The sequence below is a fragment of the Camelina sativa genome, chromosome 1, assembly GCF_030686135.1.
Source record: "Camelina sativa cultivar CO46 ecotype springtype chromosome 1, ASM3068613v1".
Taxonomy (NCBI): Eukaryota; Viridiplantae; Streptophyta; class Magnoliopsida; order Brassicales; family Brassicaceae; genus Camelina; species Camelina sativa.
The window spans coordinates 15,147,286-15,173,388 of record NC_141880.1 but is presented as its reverse complement, the minus strand read 5'-3'; the positions used below and the strand labels follow the sequence as shown (position 1 = coordinate 15,173,388).

At 40.3% G+C, this 26,103-nt stretch overlaps 2 pseudogenes; both read left to right on the top strand.

Moving 5' to 3' along the window:
- The first annotated feature begins 5,605 nt into the window (after positions 1-5,605).
- Positions 5,606-25,267, top strand: LOC109127324 (putative F-box/kelch-repeat protein At5g03000 pseudogene; annotated as a pseudogene).
- Positions 22,289-22,370, top strand: LOC147949953 (small nucleolar RNA R71; annotated as a pseudogene).
- Positions 25,268-26,103: the final 836 nt, after the last annotated feature.

Here is a 26,103-nt window from a genome sequence, read left to right as displayed (position 1 = left end):
AGTTTCCCATTCAGTCCAACACCCTTGGCGACAACCTTCTTTCGCGGATATGATAAGGAAAAGAGATTCCTCTTCTTGGTGCTAGCACCTGGAAGAGCACCTGGAAGAGCACCTCGAAGGGTATTGAACTTATATTTTAGAAGATTTTAAAGGATTTTTAAAATCACTTGTTATTCAGTTGATGATTTTAATTTTTTTTTTTGAATCCTATGTTATACAACTTAGCATTTATGTAAAATCATTTAAAATAATGTAAAATCTTTTGTTATTCAATCAATAATTTATAAAACTTACTTGAAATATACTGTTATTCAAAATATCACAACTTTTTTAAAAATGCTATTTTGAATGATTCTACAAGATTTTGTTTTTTTAGTTGAAAAATATGAGTCACAAAATCAGAAGGATTTTTAAAGGATTTCAGAAGCAAAAAAAAAAAAAAACAGTCGACAACCGATATTATGTATCTTATCAATTTGTCAAATTAAAAATTAACCTGACATGTGTTATCGATTAGTGGGTATCTCAAGGTGTAACTCAGCATCGTTTTGCAAGGTTAATCTTGTTGACTTAGCTTGATCTGAAAGGTAAAATCAGCGATTAACTTCAAAAATTGACTACCCTTCTCTTTTAAATTATTCTGCTAACATCAGGAATATCGGCAACAGAGTTCATGAGCTGAAGGTGAGTGCCTTAAACAAGCAACCAACATCAACAAGTCTCTATCAACATTGGGGTAAGAATACATCGTGCACAAGCTTCACCTCAAGTATTCTAGTTTGGTTTTTGTTATTCAGCTCCAATATTCTGTTTGGTCTTTGTTATATAGTTTTAATGATGTATTCCCAATTTTTACTTTCCAGGCTTGTGATCATGAACTAAGAGGTTTCCCTTTGCCTGCTCCACTTGGATGTGAAGTTTCACTTCCTAACGCATTGAATATGTTATTAGGTGGATCAGCTTGACTAGATTTAGACTATGGTGGTGGTGGCGATGAAGTGACGTCCTTCATCTCCTGCAGCTTCACAAATACATGACTTCCCTCAGATTTTCATCATTGGGCTGCGGTTGTGAACGCATCTGTTGTTGTGGTTGTGAACGTTGTTGTTGCGATTGTGAAGGTTGTTGCTGCGTTTGAGACTGCTGTCGCTGCGGTGGAGGCGGCGATTGTCAAGGAGGTTCAGCAGCAAAAGGTGAAACAGAGTAAAGTGAACCATAATTGAGACAAGATACTATATATGAACTGAAGCGATCGTCGAGGAGGTTCAGCACCGAAAGGTGAAACAGAGCAACGTGAAATATAACTGAGACAAGATACTCTATATATGAACTGAGACATGTTCCACTATCGTATATTCTATATCATATATGAATTGAGGACATAGCTGCAGACTCTTGATCAGATTTTGTTTTGGTATAAAATTTTATTTTTTGTGTTCTAAAATATTTTAAAATCACCTAAAGTCTAATAATAAAATCTCATAGAATCACATTATTTTCTGTTTAAAAATATAAAAACTCTAAAGCACAATCAAATCTCTTAAAGATTCACTTTAAAATCTTTCAAAATTCTAAAATATTAAAATCCTACTAAATCCTAAAATTGTCAAATTCAATACCTCCCTCTAACTAAATTTTGGGTTCAAAAGCTAGCTAGGCGAGTGCACAATAGACTGATTTCGGTTGTGGTTGACGCACGAGTAAGAGCCTAAATAGAGAAAACAAAGGAGGATTGTCTTTCAAAAACACGTAGAGATATGCATTCTAGGGAGTAGTGTGTGCGCGAATTTTTTTCCCGATAGAGTTTGCTTTTGTTTTAAAACTTATGAAGATGTTTATATTTCATGGTGTAGAACTGTGTTTTGTATTGGATTATGGGAAACTGGTTCAACGTGAGTAAGATCTGTCATATCAAATGTTCGTTGAATTGATCGATAAGTAAGTGCATTGTTAGGGTAGATCCTCACCCCAACAAAAGGCCCGATCCAGAAAAGGCTCAAATAAACTTCAAGGGAATGAAGGGTATTTCGGTCTTTTCGGAGGACATACCGACACAGTTTCCCAAAAATACGGGCGTACGGCATCTGAGAAAAGGGGTGACACGAAAAAGGAAAGAATACGGATAGGAAATACAAGTTCTGTCGTTCAAAGTCTAGAATCGACGAGCTCGGAGCTCGTCCTTCACTCTATTTTTCGTTATCTCAGCTCGTCTAATTCACTTTGTAGTCCGTCCTTTTTGTGCCTCGGTAAAGATTAATAAAGAACGTTTCGATCTCTATTTTGCCGAACTAAATACTCTAATTGTGACCAATCTGAACATCAACATACATGGATATTTAGTATGAAAGAGAGAATTCAGATAAGAAAATCCTATTTGACCATATCTATTTTTTCTACCGATGAACTTCCTATCAACGATGCTAAACAAACATCCTCAAGAAGGATTCTTTGAATATCACTACATATGTCAAGAAACAAAGCTAACTCACATGTCCGTTGCAAATAATCTATTTATCTTCACAAAAATAGGATCTCTCCAGTAGTCCAAGCTTGCATCTCTATCTTTGAGCATCATAAAGAAATTCCTGTTCTAGCTATACAATAAACTTGTTTCATTAGCTTTATTTATCGAGTTTGGAATCCAAAATGTAATACCGAAGATGCCCGGGTTAAGTCACGTAGCACACATGGGATATTGGTTACCATGCCCGATTGATACCATGCACAAATTAAGAATTGGTTAACAACTAACTAAGTAGAAAAATATACAATATAAAAAAAAAAAAAAAAAAAAAAAAAAAAAAAAAAAAATATACAATATAAGCTAACAAGATAGATTTATTTATTTTTTGTTTTATCTAAATTAATCAGAAAACAAAAGGCAACAACGAACAAACAAAGAAGTTAATAATTCAAATGACAAATCCATTAAAATCACTAAACGCCTTAAGCATCAATTCTATTGGTTAGGTTTGCGAATTTATGTGTAGTTGGCCAATATTCATCTATCAGCTTTAAGACACAAAATATCTATGATTTAAATTATTATTAGAAAGATCAAGCCTAGTGTTAAGCACATCTTTAGATGATGGTCAGAAAAGAAAACTAATGCTAATTAAACATTGTGAACCAATCAATGATCATCCTTATCTATCAAACCCAAATCAATAGTAATTAAATAAATATTAGTCATTGTCTCACACTCTCACTATTTTTCGTCTGAAGCTTCTTGTATGTGACTGAGACACCAAGGCCAACACAAAAATCCCGTGTATAGAATTTCGTAAACAATAAGAAAAGACATTGGGCTTATTCGTTTGGTTGACGCAGGCGGCAGCAACAGCAGCAGCGACTGCGATTGCGTTTACGTTTTTAACCGCTGAATTGAAACAACGTTTAAAAATGTTAGACGCAGATCGTAGCATTTGCCGCAGCGTCTTGACGCAAGTACCTACGACAAACAAACAAACGTACTTGCGTCTGCCGCAGCCTTATGTACCTGCGTCAACCAAACGAACAAGCCCATTATATGCATTTTATTTTATTTTATTTTTTTAATCTTGCATGTATTGTTTTAGACCGTAATGCACAATTGTGCTAATACGATCACCATCCACTATATAACCATTTGATCAATTTTCTGTGAAGATATGAAATCATAGGAAATATAGCACACATAGAGATATATATACTTTTAATTGAACAATTCACCTCATGTGGTTGTTCCCTTATTTAGTCTCTTCTTGAGTGTGTGATGACTTTGGGCGTCAGAGGGCTCTTGGCAAAATATCATACTGGTTGTTCTAAGTGATTTTGAACGTATTTTCAAGGGTACATATTTGTTTACTTCCAAACGGTCGTTTTAGTTTGACATCTAATTATTAAATAATTTTTGTTTTTATGATATAATCGAATTATTTTATCACATAATTTGAATTTTACTTTCAATGTATAAAAAATAATGTATAATATTAATCACGTTAATACCAAGTATATATATATTCTTAAACACATTCAATACCGAATGGTTTATATTTTATCCAATACTTTTTATTATATAAAATCAAAACCAATTGGTGACAATTTGTCCTATGGAAATATTGTTAAAGGGTGGGGATCAGGGTTCGAGAAACGCCTAACGCACTAATAATCTACTGGTGGATTTGGATGAGTAATTCCTGTCCACAGTGAGGGGTTAGGATCGATGTCCTGCAGGACCAACTTGGAGCATATGGAGGGAGGCAAGCTAACGGGGGCTAATGGGGTCCACGGGACGAGTTGTTACAAAAACACATAAAAAAACTGTGATGATATGCAAAAAAAAGAGAGACATTATTGATATATATAGTGAGTAAAACCTATACATACATTCATGTTGAGTGAAGAGGGAGAAGATGACTATGCATCTTAGAGCTATATGTGATGATTTCATTGTTTGCATGTCTCAAATGACCTTGTTACGATATTTGTTTTCCTATTGATGATTTTTTGTAATTTGTAAAAACACACACACACAGGCCCATTGTAACATCCGCGAACCAAAACTCTGCGTTTTGGGGATGGGTGTCGATCGACAACAAGAGTGGTGTCGGTCGACACCGGTTATTTCTGGTTCGACCAGATTGATTTGATCGTCGATTTGATTTGGTTTGGTTTTGGAAAACCATTGAACCGGGTTACTTAAGTGTTTGTCGACGAAAAGAAGGGTTTTTGGCATTTTTCTTTGTCGCCGTTTAACGGTTTTGAGAGAGAAAGGGAGAAAATCTTGTTCTTGAGTTTTTGAGAGAGATTTGTGAGATTCCTTGCTGTTCCTTGAGAGATCCAAGGCTAGGATGGTGTTAGAGGCTTGCTAGGAGGGTTGGATTCGTTGTTGTGGTTCAGAAACTTCCTGCAAAGAGGTGAGTGTATGACCATGACTAATCTAAGCCTTTGATTCCTTGTTCTTGCTTGTTAGTTGTTGTTTTGTGTGTTTTTCTTGCTGTGATTGGTTGCTACAGGTTCCTATGGACGTATATGGCTTGGGTTTTGAGTATTGGGCGTTTTGGAGGAGGTTGGGAGCGAGATTCGACTCTCGGCTTTGAGCGGATTGCGGTTGCAGAGGGAGTGTCGATCAACACCAAGTGGTGTCGGTCGACACCAGCAAATCGGCATCAATCGACACTCTGGATAGTGTCGGTCGACACTTGGCTAGTGTCGGTCGACACCTCCTTTCTAACGAGATGATGTTTGTTTTTCTGGTTTGTATGTCTTGTTTGTTGATTGTTTGGAACATTGGTATCACTGTTGCTTGTGTGTATAGCCCAATAGATGGGAGGATTGCCTCACTGAGTGTTTATCAAATACTCATGCATCACAATTTGTGTTTGTGGTGCTGGTAAAGGCAAAGTGTGATCGTGGAATTAAGGCAATGAAGAGGAGGATGTTCTAGGGACTCGATTGGATGTTGTCTGGCATTGTTAGGTTGCTAGAGTTGGGTCTTTAGATAGCAACTTTTTAGAGCTTGTCAAATGAGATTAATTTATTATATAAGATATAAAAGATTTTAGGTCTTCTTTCTAGATGAGAAAAGCAGAGAAACCCTAAAACCTTGCAGTAACAGAACACAATGACGACGACTCTTCCAACATCGTTTTCTTCATTACCGGAGGACATCGTCCTCAACTGTTTGGCTCGTGTCTTTAAATTCCACCATCCAACTCTATCCTTAGTCTCCAAGTATTTCCGATTTCTCATAGCTTCCCCTGATGTTGAGGCCACACGTTCCCGCAACGGAATAAAAGAAGAGTACCTCTGCGTCTGCTTTAGCGTGCAAGCTAATGATCCTCACTGGTTCACACTTGTACCCTTTCCGACACAACAGAAATTGAAACCAATCCCTTCGTATTATAAACATCCCGGTTCTTGCACCGTTCTTTCAATCGGTTGAGAGATTTACATAATCGGTGGCCTCGTCAAATATGGAAAGAAAGGCAATAGAGTGTTGGTTCTTGATTGTGAATCTCATCAATGGCGTAGACTACCAAATATGCATCTATGTAGAAAATCTCCAGCCGCTGATGTCATTGACGGTAAGATTTACGTGATTGGAGGCTCTAACTCTGATACTTGATTTTTTTGTGTTTATCCTAGCAGGTTCAATTAACCTTATGCAGTTGTAATACTTAAGGTATCAATCCAGTTGAGAATCTTTGCTATCACTCAAGATGCAATCAAAGAATCACAAGTCAAGCCAATTCAAAGAGAGTGTTTGTCTAACAGTCCTAGAATGATCAGAATGCAAAACGGAAATGTGTTCTAAGACTAGAAACGAAAATGCATGACAAGAAGCGTAAATGAATAAAAACATAAACGAGTCTAAGCATGAACTAAAAGGCAAGAAACGAAAGAGTCTCAGGAATGTAATAAAAATCAGAAAGAAAGAGGTCCTAAGGATGGGAGTAATTGATGTCGGTGAAGTCTCCTAGTCTACAGAGTGTTTAACATGCCACAAGCAATCTACCCTAAACAATGAACATCACCACTTAGCTAATCCAATCTCTTGACAAAAGCTACTCAGACTCAACCACTTCCATACCCAGCTCTCGCTAGAGAAACATGGTTGAGCAGGCATGACAAACAAGTTCGTTCATGTCAACAAACATCCTAGACAACTAATCTCTTAGGCTAGGAACGTAAGTCTCTGGCACTAGTTGGTCAGACATTTCATCAAACACCTTTTGGGTGTGGAAATGTCTCGAACCTAGTTCCAATTAATCAGAGAGAAACTAGCATTTCTAACACTAGTCCAGAAGGGAATCATAAAAATCAAAGCTTAAACACTCTACATCCTAAGATCCTCCACCTAATCTATCCCATCCTCAAGGACTACTACACTACTCGGATCCAAAAATCATTATCAAGGATGCAAACACAGAAAACATTGAAACAAACATTATTAGGTAGATAAAAATAAGATGAACAACTTTGTAGAAGGAATAGTGTACAAAAACTGAATAAACTCGGAGATGTCAGATTACAAGTCTCAGAATTTTTTTTGGTGGCTAGGTCAGACCTTAAGGAAAAGAAAACAATACAAGATAAAAGATAAGATGTCTCAGCAAGGACTTAACAAAATGTATATATAGTGGTCCAACATGGAAAGCCCTAAAACTTAAAACGACAAGGTAAAACGTCGGTTCGGTACTCTCTTGAAGCGTGTGAAACCAAATGTCTTTCTTCCTGACATGTGCGATCGAGTCTGTGCGCATCGAATGGAATGCAATGTCATTGAGGTTCGACCTGGGTGGCTCGAGTGAAGTGGGGCGTGACTCGAATGAGTGTGAGTGAGGATGTCTCGATTGACGGTGAGTGAGAATGGCTCGATCGACGACTCGAAGGAGAATGGCTGGATCGACGGTGAGTGGGAGTGGCTTGATCGACGGCTCGAAGGAGAGTGGCTTGATCGACGGTGAGTAGGAGTGGCTCGATCGACGGATCGAAGGAGGTGCTCGGAGGTTGGCTCGATCAACAGTTCGAGTAACGTGTTCCCGACGACTCCTGGATACCTGAAATACTCCGAAATGCACAATGTATGCAAGGATAATGCAAGAACTACCTAGACATGCAAAGTGTATAGAAAAGACTAGAAAATGATGCAAAACAATCAGTTATCCTAGCTAAATGCATGATAAATATATGCTAAGGAGAGACAAAATATAGACATATCAACTCCCCCAAACTTATTCTTTGCTTGCCCTCAAGCAAACAATAAAGAGCAGAGTATGGAAGAGAGGTGTGAAAATGGGGTCTCAGAACCTAAAACATGCTAAATAAAATAGCTAGAATCAAGGTCATTGTTTTTAGTTCTATGATGCATGGTGAAGGAACTTTATTTCTTTAGTCTACGCAGGCAATCCTATCAATTATCTCCCTTAACATTCATTAACAAAGAACCGTGAATCAAGCTAAACAATGTCATTGAACTCATTTGGCTAGGGTAAAAGGTTAGAGACATAGAGGGTCTCCTCCTCAAGTGGTTTTATCAATACAGAACAAGGTTCTCTCACGAAAAGGAGTTGAGCTTAAGAGAAGGCTAAAGGTTGAAACCAACTGATACATACAATAGCAGCACCCTGTCTACCCAAGGAACATTCCAAACCGAAGTTGGTCCTATCTCTACCCTTCATCAGAAACTTCATCTCAAACCCATTCTTTCATTCTTTAGACTTGGTCTTAGGAGGAGTTCACTTCTTATCATTCTAGCGGATTGAGAAATCTTTATTATCAGTAAGGTTCTTTTTCTTTTCTTCTAAGGACTCTAGACATCTTAAACATTTTACTTTCTTTTCTTTGTCTAATCTTTTCATTTATGCCCAGAACCAACAACTCATTATTTGCTCAACCCAAATCATTTACTAGACTTGTAAAATTTGAAAACACATCCCCCTCCTAAAGACTTTCTACCCTTTACTTTTTTTTTTTCTTTTTTTTTCTGCACAAATCCATACCCAATGTCCAAAATCGAGTTCTCACCTAGTCCTACTAGTCCGAATAACGCGAATTAGAACTACACAGGATTCTATTCTTGTCGGTTAGAACCTAAAACTTTCTAACAAGCTCAACTCAGAAAAGGCCTGACACTCAAGAATACAATTGGCTTGAAAGAAGGCTTAGTTAAAGGTGCGGGGAACTGTTCCAAAGATGGGAATCAGCTACTTGGATTAACAAGGGTGGTAAAAAAGGAGAGAGATAATCCAAGTATGTATGTGGTATCCATGAGTTCAACTTCAATGCATAACAGGATAATTGCAAGTCAGGATTAGGTTCAGGTAGATAGGAAGTGATATCAATTCAAAACATGCTTCAATCTTACATTTTCAAGTTTAATTAACAAGCATCAAAGAACTAATAACAAGGGCCTTGATTCTATCTTATTGAATTCAGCATGCTACCAAGGTTACAATCATCATCAACCCCTATGCTAAATGCAACAACCCTATATGAATGACACTAGACTCAATCCCAATGTGCAAGTTTAAACTACATGAACACTCTGTTTTGTGGAGATTTTTTTTTCGAAAAATTTTCAAAATTTTTTGGTTTTTCTATGTAAATAGATGAATTCAGACTCAAACATGATATAATGCAAAAATTTAAAATAAGAATCACAAAAAACAACATCAGATACATCATCTCAAACCCTCCCCCAAACTTAAATTACACAGTCCCTTGTGTAAGAAAAATTTGCATGAGGATTTAGGAATCACAACATAGACAATGCATAACTGAAATGATATATACAAAAGGAGGGTAGGAGTACCTCAGTAGTAGAAGAAGGAGTCGGTGCTCGCCCAAGGTGGAGCGTGATACTGACTTTGTCCTTCACCTTGTTCCGGATCCGCGGGAGTGACCTCAGCTGGTTGGTCGACTTGTTGCTCAACCGCTTGCGTGTTCTGATACATTACAGCTGCTCGTCACACTGCATGTCATCGACTCTTGACTCACCATGGTCCGACACTGATGTTCATATATTTTACCTTGTTTTCCCTTAGTATTTTCACCTCTTTTGCATCATTTGCTATCTAGTTTCACCATATTTGCATAGCTTTTAGGACTGTTCATGCATTAGAGTATAGTTGCATTGCATTTGTATATTTTCTTGCATAAACAGGTGATTTTGGAGCCTAAGGAGCATGGAAGCAATGATGAAGAGGAGTGAAGCTATCAAGAGAAGAAAACAAGGGAGTTAGAGGTGAAGAATCAAGGTCTGGAGTTCCACTCGACCGCCCACTCGACCAGACACTCGACCGTGTGCGGAGAAGGACTCGACCGAGTGGAAGGAGCACAAGAAGAGCCAACTCGACCGGTCACTCGACCGAGCACCAGGTCGAGTTGACCGAGCCGCCTAGCTATTTTGTCTTTTAGCATTTTTAGGGCTTCCACTACTTTTTCTATAAAATGGCCTTGTACCCTTCAGCCACGAGAGCCACCTTGGAGAAAATCTAAAAACTTTGTTTTTACCCTTTTGAGAATTTATGCTATTTGTTTTTTACATTTCTTAGATTTTGTTCTACTTTTAAAGGAGAAAACAAGAGATTTCTTCTTACTTGTTTGTTCAATAACTCTCAAAGTATAAAGAATTCAAGTTTGATTCCTTCTTCAATATTGTAGATCCCTGCTTTATCTTTCTAATGATGCAAGTTTTGTTATTTTCTGGGTTTATGACTTTGTTCATCATGTTTAGAATTTGTGAGTAGTTGCTTAGGATCTTGAGGATGGGTTAGGCTGGATTGTGGTTAAGGTTTGTTTAGCTAGGTCAAGCTTGATTGTTATAGATCTCTTCTAGGCTAGATGTACTCTATACTGATCCTATAACTGAGAGGGTAGGATTTGATTTTAAGCTTCTTAGCATCACACCAATGTCTAGGTTGCAAGATAAGGCTAGATCTAGAGATTATCATTAGGCATGCTAAGAGATTAGATGTCTTGTTTGATTTTTGACATAAATAATCTGTTGCTTAATGCTTGCTTGTATAAGTTCTTTGCTTTGTGAGAACAATTCTAGAAATATATGAGCTTATTGTTTTTGCCATGAGAGTGGATTAACATGTTCTAGGAGATCATTGTCTAGAGATTAGCTCAAGTTGATTGAGATTTGTTGACCAAGTTAGATGACCTTAATCATTAGTCCAGCCCATGAATCCCTCCTCAAGACCTTCCTTGTCTATTGATTTCTTAGTCTAAATCCTGTTGTTTGGTCGTTGTTTGATTTACTTTTGTCTTGCTCTGTTTTGTTTGCATTGCTCTGTTTCTCGCATTTGTCTGACTCGACCCTGTACTCGATCGCACACTCGATCGAGTGCTTGCTCGAGCTCATCCCCAGAATTCTTGTTTATGCTTTGTGTTTGTCCTGTTTCAATTCCTATTTCATTTTAGTTGCTTTTCTGTTACATTCATTTAGTTTCCTGTTCATTACTTGCCTTGCATTAGTTTATTACTTACATTACTATAGTTTCTATTTCTGTTTCATTGCATTGTTGTTTAGATCATCATGTTCTCTTTACTTTTAGCATCTAGTTTTATAAGCTTTTACATTCTGCATTTTACATTCATCATTAGGTTGTTAGTGACAAACTTCCTACATATTTGGCTTGACTTAGACAAATATTCATAACCTGATTGCTTGCATAACACTCATTTAGGATTGGTATCTCTTATACTACAACAACATAAGGGAAATTGAAATTCCTTGCATTCCACCTGTTCATCATCACATCATATCATCTCATTCATCATCACCCACCATAAAACCACAAGTTTCAGACACCAACACAACAACCTTCGTAGGCTGATAATCACCTTGATGTTCGATCTGCTGCTCAACCCCGTGCATACCCTGATGATCACCTTGAGCTTCAACTAGCTGCTCAACCTCAACATCATGCTCATCTCGAGCTGCAGAACGACGCACAGATCGGCGACTAGAAGAGGCTCTGGAACCACGTGAACCTCGTCCCCGTCTCTCCCTAGATTCATGTGACGAGTGGCGTGAAGGGATGGGTGTAGGCTGATGCTCCCGAGGCACATATGAAGATTGACGTGCTGGAGAGGGAATCAGAGATGGCGTTCGCTCTAGGGTCGCGAAAGGACGTCCTGGCATTGGTCTGGTGTCCTCTAGGATAGACCTAGGGATGGCGGTTGTGGAAGTCGAGCAGCTTTACTTACGCATGAAGTTCTTGAGAGTCTTTGTGAAGCTGCTGAACACCTTGTCTCTGGCTTTCCCCCATCGCTGAAGCTGGTTGAGGCGTTGATGAGCTGCTCTGACCCCCTTAGCCATTCTTGGGTCTGAGTACTCTTCGAAGTAGAACTGCTCTGGGCGGTACTCCTTGGTGTCTTCCTCTATTGGCTCGGCTTCTGCTTCCGCAACATGTACATGTTCCTCCTCAGCTTCAGAATTGTATAGGGTATCAGCGGGAGGAATGAACTCGATATGGTCACCCTCTAAGATTGTAGTCAACTCGACGCAAGGGAGATGATACGCCCAAAATTCGAGGATCACTCAGCCGGACTAAAAAGGATAGAAACTCGCCAAGGTGCAAGGTGCAACAAGGGAGATTTGATGGATTGAGGGGTCGCACAACAGTTGCGGAAGGCTGCTGATATTCCCAACTCCAATCACTGCTAGATATGACACACTAGTCCAACAAAAGGAGGTTGTTGATTGGATATTACACACCAAGAAACAAATGAATGTTCTAGACAAAGAACAAAGAGATGAACTCATAAAATATAAAGGAAAATTGATTGATGATTCTCAAATGAGATTACATGAGTTTATATAGAGATAGAAAACTTGGTCACAAAGCCAAGTATTATTCTTGAAACTAAAACAAAATAAAGATAGATAGTTTAATGAAGATTCAACTCTTGAACTTTGTCTTCCCAAGGTGAATTGAACTCAATTTTCGTCACTCCTCTTTGACCACAAAACAAAGTGATTATTTTGAGCTTTCTTGGACTTGAATTAGTCTCAATGTGGGCTGAACTTGATAGGTATCATCCCCAATAGTTCTTCCCATGCTCTCTTTGGCCATAAGCTCTTGAATAAGCCCATTTAGTGCATTTCTTAGCCTCTTAGCTTTTGATCTAGTCATTGGTCCTTCAGGTACAAACAATGATTCCTCCGCTACAAGCTCCTCGGGTTCAAGCTCAGCTACAAGTTCCTCGGGTTCAAGCTCAGCTAAAAGCTCCTCCTCCCTAGCTCCATCCATGATCACATCATCCTCCTCCTCTTGAAAAGGATTTGACCGCAAATCTGGATCATCTGCCACAAATGGAGCCAAATCAGCAACATTAAAAATTGAACTCCCTTTGTACTTACTTTGCAAGTCGAGTTTGTAAGCATTGTCACTGATTTTTGTCAAGACTTTTAATGGACCATCGACCCGTGGCATTAAATTAGACTCTCTTTCTGCTGGGAAACGTTCCTTTCTCAAGTGTATCCACACTAGATCTCCCTCTTTAAGCACCAATTGACGTCTTCCTTTGTTTGCTTGCTTCTCATATTGCTTTGTCTTTGCTCTAATATTGAGTCGGGATTTCTCATGAATCTGCTTAACAAGTTCAGCTTTCTTTTTCCCATCCATACTAACTCTTTCACTCAAAAGCAAAGGGATTAGATCCAAAGGCGTTAGAGGATTGAAACCATAGACAATTTGGAAAGGAGAATACTTAGTAGCAGAATGAACTGAATGGTTATATGCAAACTCAACATGAGGCAAACATTCTCCCCAAGATTTGATGTTCTATTTAATGATAGCACGCAAAAGAGTAGACAAAGTTCTATTCACTACCTCGGTTTGTCCGTCAGTTTGAGGATGGCAAGTAGTTGAAAACAACAGCTTAGTTCCTAACTTAGACCACAAAGTTTTCCAGAAATAGCTTAAGAACTTAGTATCTCTATCAGAAACAATAGTTCTAGGCATGCCATGCAATCGCACAATTTCTCTAAAGAACAATTCAGCAACGTTTGTAGCATCATCAGTTTTGTGACATGGGATGAAGTATGCCATCTTAGAAAACCTATCAACAACCACAAAGACAGAATCTCTACCTTTCTTGGTTCTAGGTAATCCTAACACAAAGTCCATTGACAGATCAGTCCAAGGTTCAGTAGGAATGGGTAAAGGAGTATACAAACCGTGGGGTTGAAGTTTAGACTTAGCTTGCTTACAAGTGACACACCTCCCACACATTCTTTCCACATTTCTCATTAAGCTCGACCAGTAGAAATGCTCATGAACCACTTTGTGGGTCTTCTTTACTCCAAAATGTCCCATCAGTCCACCTTCATGTGATTCCCTGACAAATAACTCCCTCAAAGAACATTGGGGCACACAAATACGGTTATCAAAGAATAGGAAACCAGACATTTGATAATATTTTCCATAAGCGACTTTAGAGCATTTTCTATAAATCTCTTTAAAATCCTGGTCAGTTGTATACAATTGCTTCATGAACTCAAAACCAATCAACTTAGTCTCAAGAGCTGAAAGAAGAACATACCTTCTAGACAAGGCATCAGCCACCACATTTTCCTTACCTTGTTTGTATTTTATGACGTAGTGAAATGTCTCAATGAATTCAACCCAATGAGCGTGCCTTTTGTTCAACTTTTGTTGGCCTTTGAGGTGCTTCAAGGATTGGTGATCTGTATGAATTACAAACTCCTTTGGCCAAAGATAATGTTGCCATGTTTGGAGTGCCCTAACCAAAGCGTATAGGTCTTGGTCATAAGTGGGGTAATTGAGTGTAGCTCCTCCCAATTTCTCACTGAAGTAGGCAATGGGTTTCTTTTCCTGCATCAACACAGCACCAATACCCACTCCTGAGGCATCACATTCTATCTCAAAAGTTTTGGAGAAATCCGGAAGTGTAAGTAAAGGCGCTTGAGTTAACTTCCCTTTAAGTATCTGAAACGCCTCCTCCTGAGCTTGTTCCCACTTAAAACCAACATTCTTCTTGATTACCTCTGTGAGTGGAGCTGCTATTGTGCTGAAGTTCTGAACAAACCTCCGGTAGAACCCAGCTAGCCCATGATAGCTCCTTACCTCTCCAACATTTTTGGGGCTAGGCCAATCACAGATGGCCTTGATCTTTTCTTCATCCACCCTTAGTCCATCAACACCTACAATAAAACCTAAGAAAACCACGTGATCTGTTCCAAAAGAGCACTTCTTAAGATTCGCAAATAACCTTTCTTTCCTAAGGACGTCTAGGCAGATTTCAAATGCAGCTTATGTTCCTCACGGTTCTTGCTATAGATAAAAATGTCATCAAAGTAGACAACAACAAAATGACCAATAAAAGATCGCAAGATATGATTCATCAAACGCATGAATGTACTAGGTGCATTAGTAAGGCCAAAAGGCTTGACAAGCCACTCATACAATGCTAGCTTAGTTTTGAATGCAGTCTTCCATTCATCACCTTCTTTCATGCGAATTTGGTGATATCCACTTTTCAAATCTATTTTTGAGAAAACAAAAGAACCATGCATTTCATCTTGCATGTCATCAAGCCTAGGGATTGGATGCCTATACTTTACCGTAATATTGTTGATGGCACGGCAGTCTACACACATGCGCCAAGAGCCATCCTTCTTAGGCACAAGGAGAACAGGTACAACACATGGGCTTAGGCTCTCCCTGATGTAACCTTTTTCAAGAAGTTCTCCAATCTGCTTTTGAATTTTCTTTGTTTCCAACGGATTAGTTCGATAAGCCGGCTGGTTTGGAAGTGACGCACCTGGGACAAAATCAATTTGGTGTTCTATACCCCTTATTGGCGGCAAACCGTTAGGGTTTTCTTCTGGAAAGATATCTGAGAATTCCTGCAAAACATCTATCAAATAACTCGGGAGCTCCGGTGCAAGGTCAGAAAATGCTATTAGTGTTTCTTTATACACAAGCAAAAGCAATGGCTGTTGAGAGTACAAAGATTTCCTTACTTGACTCTCTTTGACAAAGAAGTTAAAGTTCTTAGGAGATACCTCAGGTTTTGCTGGTTTAATTTCTTTGTCTCGGCTTTTTTTCAACTGGACTTGGTCTTGATGGACCTCCAACAGAGTTAAAGGAACCAGAGTGATCTTCTTTCCTTTATGCTCAAAGGAATGCCGGTTGGTGTAGCCATCATGTATCGCCCTCATGTCAAACTGCCAAGGTCGTCCTAGAAGAATATGGCTTGCATCCATGGGAAGGACATTGCACATGATCTCATCTTCATATCAACCGATGGTAAGAGGAACCGTGACTTGCTCCCTGACGTACTGTTCGCCCGTTTCATTCAACCATTCCAGTTTAAAAGGTCGCGGATGAGGTCTTGTCTCAAGTCCAAGCTTCCTAACAAGAGTTTCACTAGCAACGTTAGTACAGCTTCCACCGTCAATGATCAAAGAACAAACTTTATCTTTAACTAAACATCTAGAGTGAAAGAGATTCTCCCTTTGTTCTCGGTCATATGAATTAGGTTGAACGTTCAATGATCTCCTAGTGACCAGAAGTGTCCCTTGAGTTGGATATTAAAACTGCTCTTCCTCTTCATCAAAGATTGGTCCCAAATCTTCCTTTTTTTTTTATCGTCCTCGAACTCCACTTCACCGTTGTCTAGGAGGATCATTACCTTTTGATTCGGACATTTGTTGGCATAATGTCCAAGTCCTTGACATTTGAAACACCGAATATCCCTTGCCCGATTGTTGGTCTCGACTGCCTTTCCTTTCTCAAGAAGAGTAGGAGCATTAGTCTTAAAAACTGAATTTGATGGGGTTGAAGACTTACCTTTATCTTGATAACTTGGTTTTGGAGCAAAAGAAGGTTTAGAGAAACCCTTCCTCTTGGTTTGTTGTTCGATTAGAATCGCCTTGTGCAACATTCCCTCCAAGCTTTCATATTCTTGAAGCTCCATTCTGTCCTGAATGTCTCGATTGAGGCCGACAAGGAATCTGGCCATGGTAGCTTCTAAGGTTTCATCTACGTCCGCCTTGATCATTAAGCTTTCCATTTCCTGGAAATAGTCCTCCACAGATTTGGTTCCTTGAAGCAAGCGCCTGAGTTTTTGGTGGAGATCTCTGTGGTAATGAGCCGGCACAAACCGTTTCCTCATCAAGGTAGTGAGCTCATCCCATGAAGCTATTGGTCTTCCACCTGTCCTTCTCCTATGAGTCAAAACTTGACCATACCAGTTAATAGCATAGCCTATAAACTCAGTTGCTGCTAACCTAAACTTCTTGAGTTCAGAGAAATTTTGACATTCGAACACTAACTCTATTTTCCTTTCCCATTCTAGATAAACATCCTGATCATTTTTACCTTCAAAGGTTGGAATTTTAAGTTTTAAACCACCTAAATTGTCATTTCTTGTACCAAAAGGATTAACATCACCTTGATCACGGTTTCTATGACTTCGTCTAGGTCGGTTGATTGATCGATCATCTTCTTCATGGAACTCCTCTTCTTCAATTTCCTCTTCGGGCTGGTAAGTCCTCCTTGAACGTTCTCTCCTGGCTGCTGGTCTAGAACGGGTTTGATGATTGTTCTGAATCTCATCGAACCTCTGGTGTAGTTCTTCTAGACCTGTATTCATAAGGTTAGTAATAGTGTCATTCAATGCTCTCATTTGCAAGTTAGATAGCCCGGCAACCGAATTCCCTGGCCGATCTCGTTCTCCATCACTTTGCATGGTTTCCTGAAAACTTAAACACCAAAAGTTAGCAGATAAAAAAATCCTCACAAAAGTGTTTCTCTCAATTTTTTTGGTAGGTCACTCAAGAGCTTTCTCCCTAAGTTCTAAGAGAACAAATCCAAGCAACCCAATGGAATTCCCAAGCAACAAGGGAAGAAGGAAGATAGAAAGACAAGAGGATTTTTGTGAAATCTGTTTTAACCACTCCAAAGCTGGATTTCTCCTCAGCCAGCAGGATTTCTCTTCCACCACCTATCCAAATGCAAATCTTTTTTTTTTTTGGCTTTTTTTTTTGTTTTTTTGTTTTTTTTTTTGTTTTTTTGTTTTTTTGTTTTTTTTTTTTGAAAATAGAAATGACCTAGGTAAGGAGATGACCCAGATTTAAGATAGAAAGAAGATGAAGTATTTAGAAATGGAATATGAGAAGATGAACAGACAAGTACCGGTTGAGTGGCTCTGATACCACTTGATACGCCCAAAATTCGAGGATCACTCAGCCAGACTAAAAAGGATAGAAACTCGCCAAGATGCAAGGTGTAACAAGGGAGATTTGATGGATTGAGGGGTCGCACAGCAGTTGCGGATGGCTGCTGATATTCCAACCTCAAATCACTGCTAGATATGACACACTAGTCCAGCAAAAGGAGGCTGTTGCTTGGATATTACACACCAAGAAACAAATAAATGTTCTAGACAAAGAACAAAGAGATAAACTCATAAAATAAAAAGGAAAATTGATTGATGATTCTCAAATGAGATTACATGAGTTTATATAGAGATAGAAAACTTGGCCACAAAGCCAAGTATTATTCTTGAAACTAAAACACAATAAAGATAGATAGTTTAATGAAGATTCAACTCTTGAACTTTGTCTTCCCAAGGTGTCCTTCCCAAGGTAAGTTGAACTCAATTTTTGTTACTCCTCTTTGACCACAAAACAAAGTGATTATTTTGGGCTTTCTTGGACTTGAATTAGGCTCAAAGTGGGCTGGACTTGATAGGTCTTGAATAAGCCCATTTAGTGCATTTCTTAGCCTCTTAGCTTTTGATCTAGTCATTGGTCCTTCCGGTACAAGCAATGATTCCTCCGCTACAAGTTCCTCGGGTTCAAGCTCAGCTACAAGTTCCTCGGGTTCAAGCTCAGCTAAAAGCTCCTCCTCCCTAACTCCATCCATGATCACATCAGGAGGAGTAATCTCGAGGGACCGACCGCAGGGTGTACAAACTTGTAGAGCAACTGTCCATGTCTCAATCCCCAATCCAAAGTGCGTAGCTGTCGCAAGTTGCTGATGTCTATCCAACGTGGTGGGTGCGACTCAGAGTGTAGGGGAACGCCCGAAGCCTCCAGAAACCAACTCACTACGCCTCCCATTCACATCACTCCGGGAGTGTGGTTGCTGCTGAGCTTCGAGACACAATTCTTGTATGAAATCATGTAGTTGATAAGGTAGAGCGAGATGAATGTCTTGGATATGTCACCTTGCAGCGCGTGCAATCCATGGCAGTGAATGAGAGTCCCTTGAGTGCCAGATATATATCATCTCAAGCTCGCCGTTCGTCATATATCCCTTAATCTCCTTGGCATAGAATGCATTGGAAACTGCCTTCTGGAAGTAACGCAACACTGGGCTGTGCAGGTTCAGTGCTTTTGTCTTTGATGAAGTGAATGTGGGCGTGCTCCCAATCATTTCCCAGAGTGCGGATATCTCATTCCGATCAAACTGCGGCGTAGTCCCCGTTCCGCCGGGAAATCCAAACATTTGTTCGACGGTTTTGATGGTGAGAGTATAGAATTGGCCATGAACGTGAAATGTAATGTAGCCCATACCTCCATCAGACATCATTTCCGGCTCATCCGCATACATGTGCATCTCCAGAGTACAGAGGAACTGAATTGTCTCCTCCCTTTATCTATTCTTGAGTGTGTTAATGATTCTCCCCAGATGGCACCGCTCAAACAGATACTGAACATCTTCCTCAATACCGAGTTGCTGCATCGTCTCAACATGAGGGTATCTTGTTCTATCAAACTCCAACTGCTGGAACAGCTCGTAGTATTCCTTGGGAGTTAGCTTCGTCTCAGCGCTCACCCGTCTGACCAATTTTCTGGGAGCCTATTCCGAGCGCAACGCAGGTTCCTCCTATTCGTAATCACTCCCTTCCTCCCTTGAGTTTGAATCTCGTGCCGGTCTCTTTCCGCGACTCTTGCTCTTAGAGAGCGGTTTGTCTGGTGTGCTTGACCCCGCTGCCTAGGCTGAACTACGAACAACCTCGTCAACCATGTGCTTCATTTTGAGGAAACGCTTCACCATGGACTCAGGTGATGAGCGTTCGCTAGCAACACAACCATATGCCTCTCTCATCTCATGTATAAGTTCAGAACTTTTTCTGTTTCTCTGAGACATGGTTCACTCAAAACTAAACGTTAATACGTTAGTGAGCAAGTAACAACATCAATTAAGAGAGTTAAAAATCGAAATGCAGAGTGAGGAAAAACCGATCGAGGAACAGGTCGGAGTTGGTGTCGAAGGTGGATCGATTGAGATTGGTTCGAACGTGACTCTTCGATGGATGGCTCGATCGCGGATCTGCGTGAGTGGCTCGAGAGGCACGTTAAAGACTGGCTCGAGAAACGGGTGGTGGACACACACTGAAGAGATGGCTCGAGCGGTGTGTATGTGGATGGCTCGAACGGATTTTGACAGTGGCTCGAACGGGAGTAGTTCGCAGGATGGCTGGATCGGATTTCGATAGTGGCTCGATCGAGTCAGCAGCACGGTGTATCGAGCGGTGCTTCATGGAGGTGGCTAGATTGGTAGATCGAGTGTGGTGTGATGACGCATGAGTTCTCCGGTTGAGCGTGTCGTGGTCGAGTATAGTTGAGTTGACGCGAGGGTCAAGCGGGGTGAAAGACGGCGACTCAATGGAGGTGGAAGACGTTGGCTCGAATGGCGGTCAAGTTACAGCTGGTCTCGAACTGAGCAAGGGACGTCGGGTTGGTGATGAACAGGAGAGACGATGGCGTCTGTCGGTGCCTCGAGTTGGGTCATGATATCGGTCGAGTGGGAGATATCACGTTCTGAACTCTCTGTCTCAACTGCACATACCTCCTCTGCGTTAGATAGCTGCTCGAATTCCTCTGGTCCATCCGTTTCTCTATGGGAGTCTAGCATATTCTTGTAACACGTGGTCTCCTCATGCAGGAACCCTTCTTCTCCATCCTTGGTCAAAGCAGTCTTGAGATGATCCTCCTCAGCTAATTCCTCCAATAACTCATCAGCCAATTTATCCATCTCTTCAATGTAGAAGACTTGTCCTCCTATCGTTGACTTCTTCAAGGTATCCTTGATATCAAACTTCATAATGAAGTCGTCGCCCAGATTGAGATCAATCTTGCCATTTCTGACATCAATGATGGCTCCAACAGTCGCCAAGAACGGTCTTCCTAAGATCAGAGGATCTTTTGGTTCTTCATCCATCTCCAGAACCACAAAGTCGGTTGGCACCTCCACGTATCTGATCATGGCGGGTAAGTCTTCTAAAATAACATTTGGAAGTCTCACTGATCTATCTGCAAGGATGAGAGAGATATCACAACCCTTGAACCTTGTAAAACCCAACCTCGTACCAACAGAGAGTGGCATCAGATTAACTAAAGCGCCAAGATCACATAGACACCTATCAAAAGACATAGGTCCAAGGGAGCAAGGTAGAGTGAATGATCCAGGATCTTTGAGCTTCTTTGGTACAATCTTCTTCTGGAATATTGCACTGCACTCAAGACTTAGTACCACCATGCCTTGAACTTCTTTTGATATCTTCATCACCAAGTCCTTGAGGAATTTCTAGTAGTGAGGAACAAGTGCAAATGCATCCAGCAATGGCATTCTCAACTCAATTTCCTTGACTTGGTTTTCGAACAAGGCTTTGAACTTCTCAGTAAGCTGCTTCTTGAACCTCACTGGGAATAGTAGAGGAGGCTTGTACGGTGGAGGGATGAATCTCACAGGTTTGGCATCAGGAACAAAAGGTTCCTTAACAGTTTCAGGTTCGGACGACTTCACTGGTTCAACCGGATCCTTGACTGCTTCAACTGGGTTCTCCATCTTAGCGTCATCCTGAACAAAACCCTCCCCATCTAATTCCTCACTGTCCGCAGTGACGTCTGGAACTCCTTGCCTAGGAGGCAACGTTTTCCCACTTCTCAGCGTAATGGCATTGGCGAACTCCTTAGGGTTCTCAACAGCCTTTCCTAGGAATTGGCCAGGCTTTGGTGCCAAAGTAGAAGCGGATTGGCCTTCCATGTACCTTATTTTCGAATTGAGAGCTTCAAATTTGACGTTCAGATCATTGTAGGAACATTCCATCCTCTGACTAAGGTCAGCAAACTTCTTAGGAGTATCCATAGAACCGCTAGCTTGACCCTGAATAATTTGTTGCATCATTTGCTTCATTTCTTGGTCAGGAGCTTGTGTAGGCGGAACCTGTGGGGATGGAAATCCTGGTGGGGGTCCTGAGTGAGCCTGATAACCATGCTGGAACTGTTGCTTAGGCGCAAATCCCTGATTGTAAGGCACAAAAGGTTTTTGGAGACCGAGTTGCTGTTGTTGTGGAGGGTACACCTGATCTTGTGGATTAGCAACGTTGTTACTTCTGTAAGACAAATTTGGGTTTACCTTGTATTGGTTGTAACATTTGTTGTATCCACCTTGATTCTGGACATAGTTTATCTCCTCAGACTGCTCACCCTCCCCATCTGGAACTTGGAAAGGGTCATCCTCAGATACGTAGTGGACGCTCCTCTGCTGACTTAGCAAGATACGGTCTAGCTTCTCATTGACGTTCTTGAGGTCTTTCTTGTACTTCTCTTCAGACCCAGCGTTGCCGCGAACGGTGCGGTCATAATCTTCATTGTAGTTGTCGTCAGACTGGGCGAGATTCTCAACGAGTTGCCATCCCTCATCCACTTCTTTGTTCAGGAAATTTCCGTTAGAGGCAGTGTCAAGTAGCATGCGGATTTTTTAGAAGTACACCACAGTATAGAGTGCTCAGCAGTGACTCGTTGCTGAACCCATGGTGAGGACACTGGCTCTAGTAACCCTTGAAATGCTCCCAGGCTTCACAGAATGATTCAGAGCTCTTCTGAGACGTGCAGTTGTGGCATTGGAGAAGAACTTTGCCAAGAATGCCTTCTTGCAGTCATCCCAAGTGTTGATGGATCCCTTGGGGAGGTTTTTCTCCCATTGGTGAGCTTTGTCTCCCAGGGAGAATGGGAAGAGTCGCAACTTGAAACCATCCTCACTCATGCCATTGATCTTGGTGAGACTGCACAGACGGTCGAATTCATCCAAGTGGTCGAGTGGATCCTCCATAGGATCCTCCATAGGCAAACCGTGAAACTTGTTTCCTTGGATCATGGAGATCAGACCACTTTTGATCTCGAAGTTGTTGTTCAGCATGACAGGAGGGATGATTCCAGCATGTTGAGTATGAGTGTTCGGTGCATCCCCAACACCAATGTTTTGCGGTCTCAAATTTGGTCCATTCGGTTGTTCCATAGTGACTGGTGCGGGAAGATCAGTGAGATGACGAGCTTGTCTTGGTCTTTGTAACTGATTGATGTCGTCGATAGGCGGAAGGAGGTTCTGATGTCCTCTTGATCTGGTGTGCATGCAATGTTGCAATCAACAGGTTCTTGTGATGCAAAACAAACAAGTAGATAACCAAAACGAGTAAGTACTCAGAGTGACAAATGTAACAGAACTTAATCTTGGAAAACTTGAAATCTTAAATGTAGCAAAGTAAATCCCAAATGGCAACGACGCCAAATTGATACTTGACTTTTTTGTGTCTATCATAGCAGGTTCAATTAACCTTATGCAGTTGTAATACTTAAGGTGTCAATCCAGTTGGGAATCTTTGCCATCACTCAAGATGCAATCAAGGAATCACAAGTCAAGCCAATTCAAAGAGAGTGTTTGTCTAACAGTCCTAGAATGATCAGAATGCAAAACGGAAATGTTTTCTAAGACTAGAAACGAAAATGCATGACAAGAAGCGAAAATGAATAAAAACATAAACGAGTCTAAGCATGAACTAAAAGATAAGAAACGAAAATGCATGACAAGAAACGAAAAATGAATAAAAACATAAACGAGTCTAAGAATGAACTAAAAGGCAAGACACGAAAGAGTCTCAGGAATGTAATAAAAATCAGAAAGAAAGAGGTCCTAAGGATGTGAGTAATTGATGTCGGTAAAGTCTCCTAGTCTACAAAGTGTTTAACATGCCACAAGCAATCTACCCCTAAACAACGAACATCACAACTTAGCTAATCCAATCTCTTGGCAAAAGCTACTCAGACTCAACCACTTCCATACCCAGCTCTCGCTAGAGAAACATGGTTGAGCAGACATGACAAACAATTTTATTCATGTCAACAAACATCCTAGACAACTAATCTCTTAGGCTAGGAACGTAAGTCTCTGGCACTAGTTGGTCAGACATTTCATCAAACACCTTTTGGGTGTGGAAATGTCTCGAACCTAGTTCCAATTGATCAGAGAGAAACTATCATTTCTAACACTAGTCTAGAAGGGAATCATAAAAATGAAAGCTTAAACACTCTACATCCTAAGATCCTCCACCTAATCTATCCCATCCTCAAGGACTACTACACTACTCAGATCCGAAAATCATTATCAAGGATGCAAACACAGAAAATATTTAAACAAGCATTATTAGGTAGATAAAAATAAGATGAACAACTTTGTAGAAGGAATCAAGAACAAAAACTAAATAAACTCAGAGATGTCGGATTACAAGTCTCAGAACATTTTTTGGTGGCTAGGTCAAACCTTAAGGAAAAGAAAACAATACAAGATAAAAGATAAGATGTCTCAGCAAGGACTTAACAAAATGTAGATATAGTGGTCCAACATGGAAAGCCCTAAAACTTAAAATGACAAGGTAAAACGTCGGTTCAATACTCTCCCGAAGCGTGTGAAACCAAACGTCTTTCTTCCTAACATGTGCGATCGAGTCCGTGCACGTCGAGTGGAATGCAATGTCATCGAGGTTCGACCTGGGTGGGTCGAGTGAAGTGGGGCGTGACTCGAATGAGTGTGAGTGAGGATGGCTTGATTGACGGTGAGTGAGAGTGGCTTGATCGACAGTGACTGGGAGTGGCTCGATCGACGACTCGAAGGAGAGTGGCTCAATTGACGGTGAGTGGGAGTGGCTCGATCGACGGCTCGAAGGAGGTGCTCGGAGGTTGGCTCGATCAACGAGTAACGTATTCCCGACAACTCCTAGATACCTGAAATACTCCAAAATGCACAATGTATGCAAGGATGATGCAAGAACTACCTAGACATGCAAGGTGTAAAGAAAAGACTAGAAAATGATGCAAAACAATCAGTTATCCTAGCTAAATGCATGATAAATATATGCTAAGAAGAATCAAAATATAGACATATCAAACTCCCACAAAATCGAGAATTGGGGAGAGGTTTATGATCCAGAGACCAAAACTTGGGAGCCATTATTGCCTACAACAGTACTAGATCTCACCGTTCGTAAGAGTGTGATTCCAGGTAAACTGGTAATGGGTGAAAAAGTTTATGATATGGATGGTTTGAAGCTTAACATGAACACGAAGGTTTTTTTGGTAGAAATAGAGAACATGATGCACCAAATATCGATTTCGAATAGGATGTTAGTATGGTGTGATCTACAGGAGAGTTTGGAGTTGAGTCGTAAGGTTGAGGGACTTGAAGGAGTGCCCCGTGATTCATATTTTACTAGTTATCTAACTTGGGTGGCAAGTTAAGACCAAGGAATGAGAGTAACAGTTTGGTGGAAGTTGTTCATGAGCAATTGTGATTACGAATGTAAAACAGAGATTTGGTGTGCAGAGATTTCGTTTGAGAGACGCGATGTAGGAAGGCTTTGGGGGTTTGTTGAATGGTCTAAGAATGTGTTTATTTTTGACCAAGGCGAATCTTATCATGATTTCTTTTTGCATTATGCTATTGTGACATACTGATCATTGGAATTTTATTTTAGTTTTTTGATTGAAATTTAGAATTTGTATGGATTTTTAAGAGATTTTTTTTGTGCTTGTTTAAACAAATATTACATTGTCTTTTAGACTATTGGTTCCATAATTAATTAGTTACGAAGAAATGGAACAAGCTCAAGAGTTGCTTTCTTGCTGACAATGATCGATCCGGTTTCTTCTAAGTCAATGTCTTTGGTAGTTTTCCCTTTCTGAGATAGATTCTCCAAATGGTAAAAGCTCAAAGTTTAGTCCTTTTTAATCTATGGAACTGTCAAGAAATCTTTCAGGATTAAACTCATCTGGGTTGGTCCAGAGCTTTGAATCACATACAGTGCATCAGAGCTTTGAATCGCATACAGTGCATCAGAGCTCTGAATGTGACAGGACGCTGTAAAGAGACCTAGAGGTCTGATTTGCTGACGTGGCATGAAGTGATGATGTGTGAAAAGTTTGTTGGACGAGGTGACGAGTCACGAGATATGGAAGGATGAGCAATCAGGATATACTTGAAGATATTGAGAGTATATTTCATAAAGTGGATAAAGAAGTAATATTCTTGGGGATCAATAATATTTCTTTTTTGTTAGGATGCACAAAGATTTGGTTAGAGATCTTTGGTGCAAGTATAAATCGACTAGGGCTAGACACAAAAAGAGCTAACACTCGTGGGGTAAAACGTTGTGAGATTTGTAACCTTCAAGCATTCATAAAAAGGCTTAGAAGGTGAGTGTGTTCGTTTCTCTTAGATCTACACAAGGTGTTGTGTTAGATAAATAGGAGAGAGAGCTTAGGTTCAAGTCTTGTAAGAAACGAGATTTTTT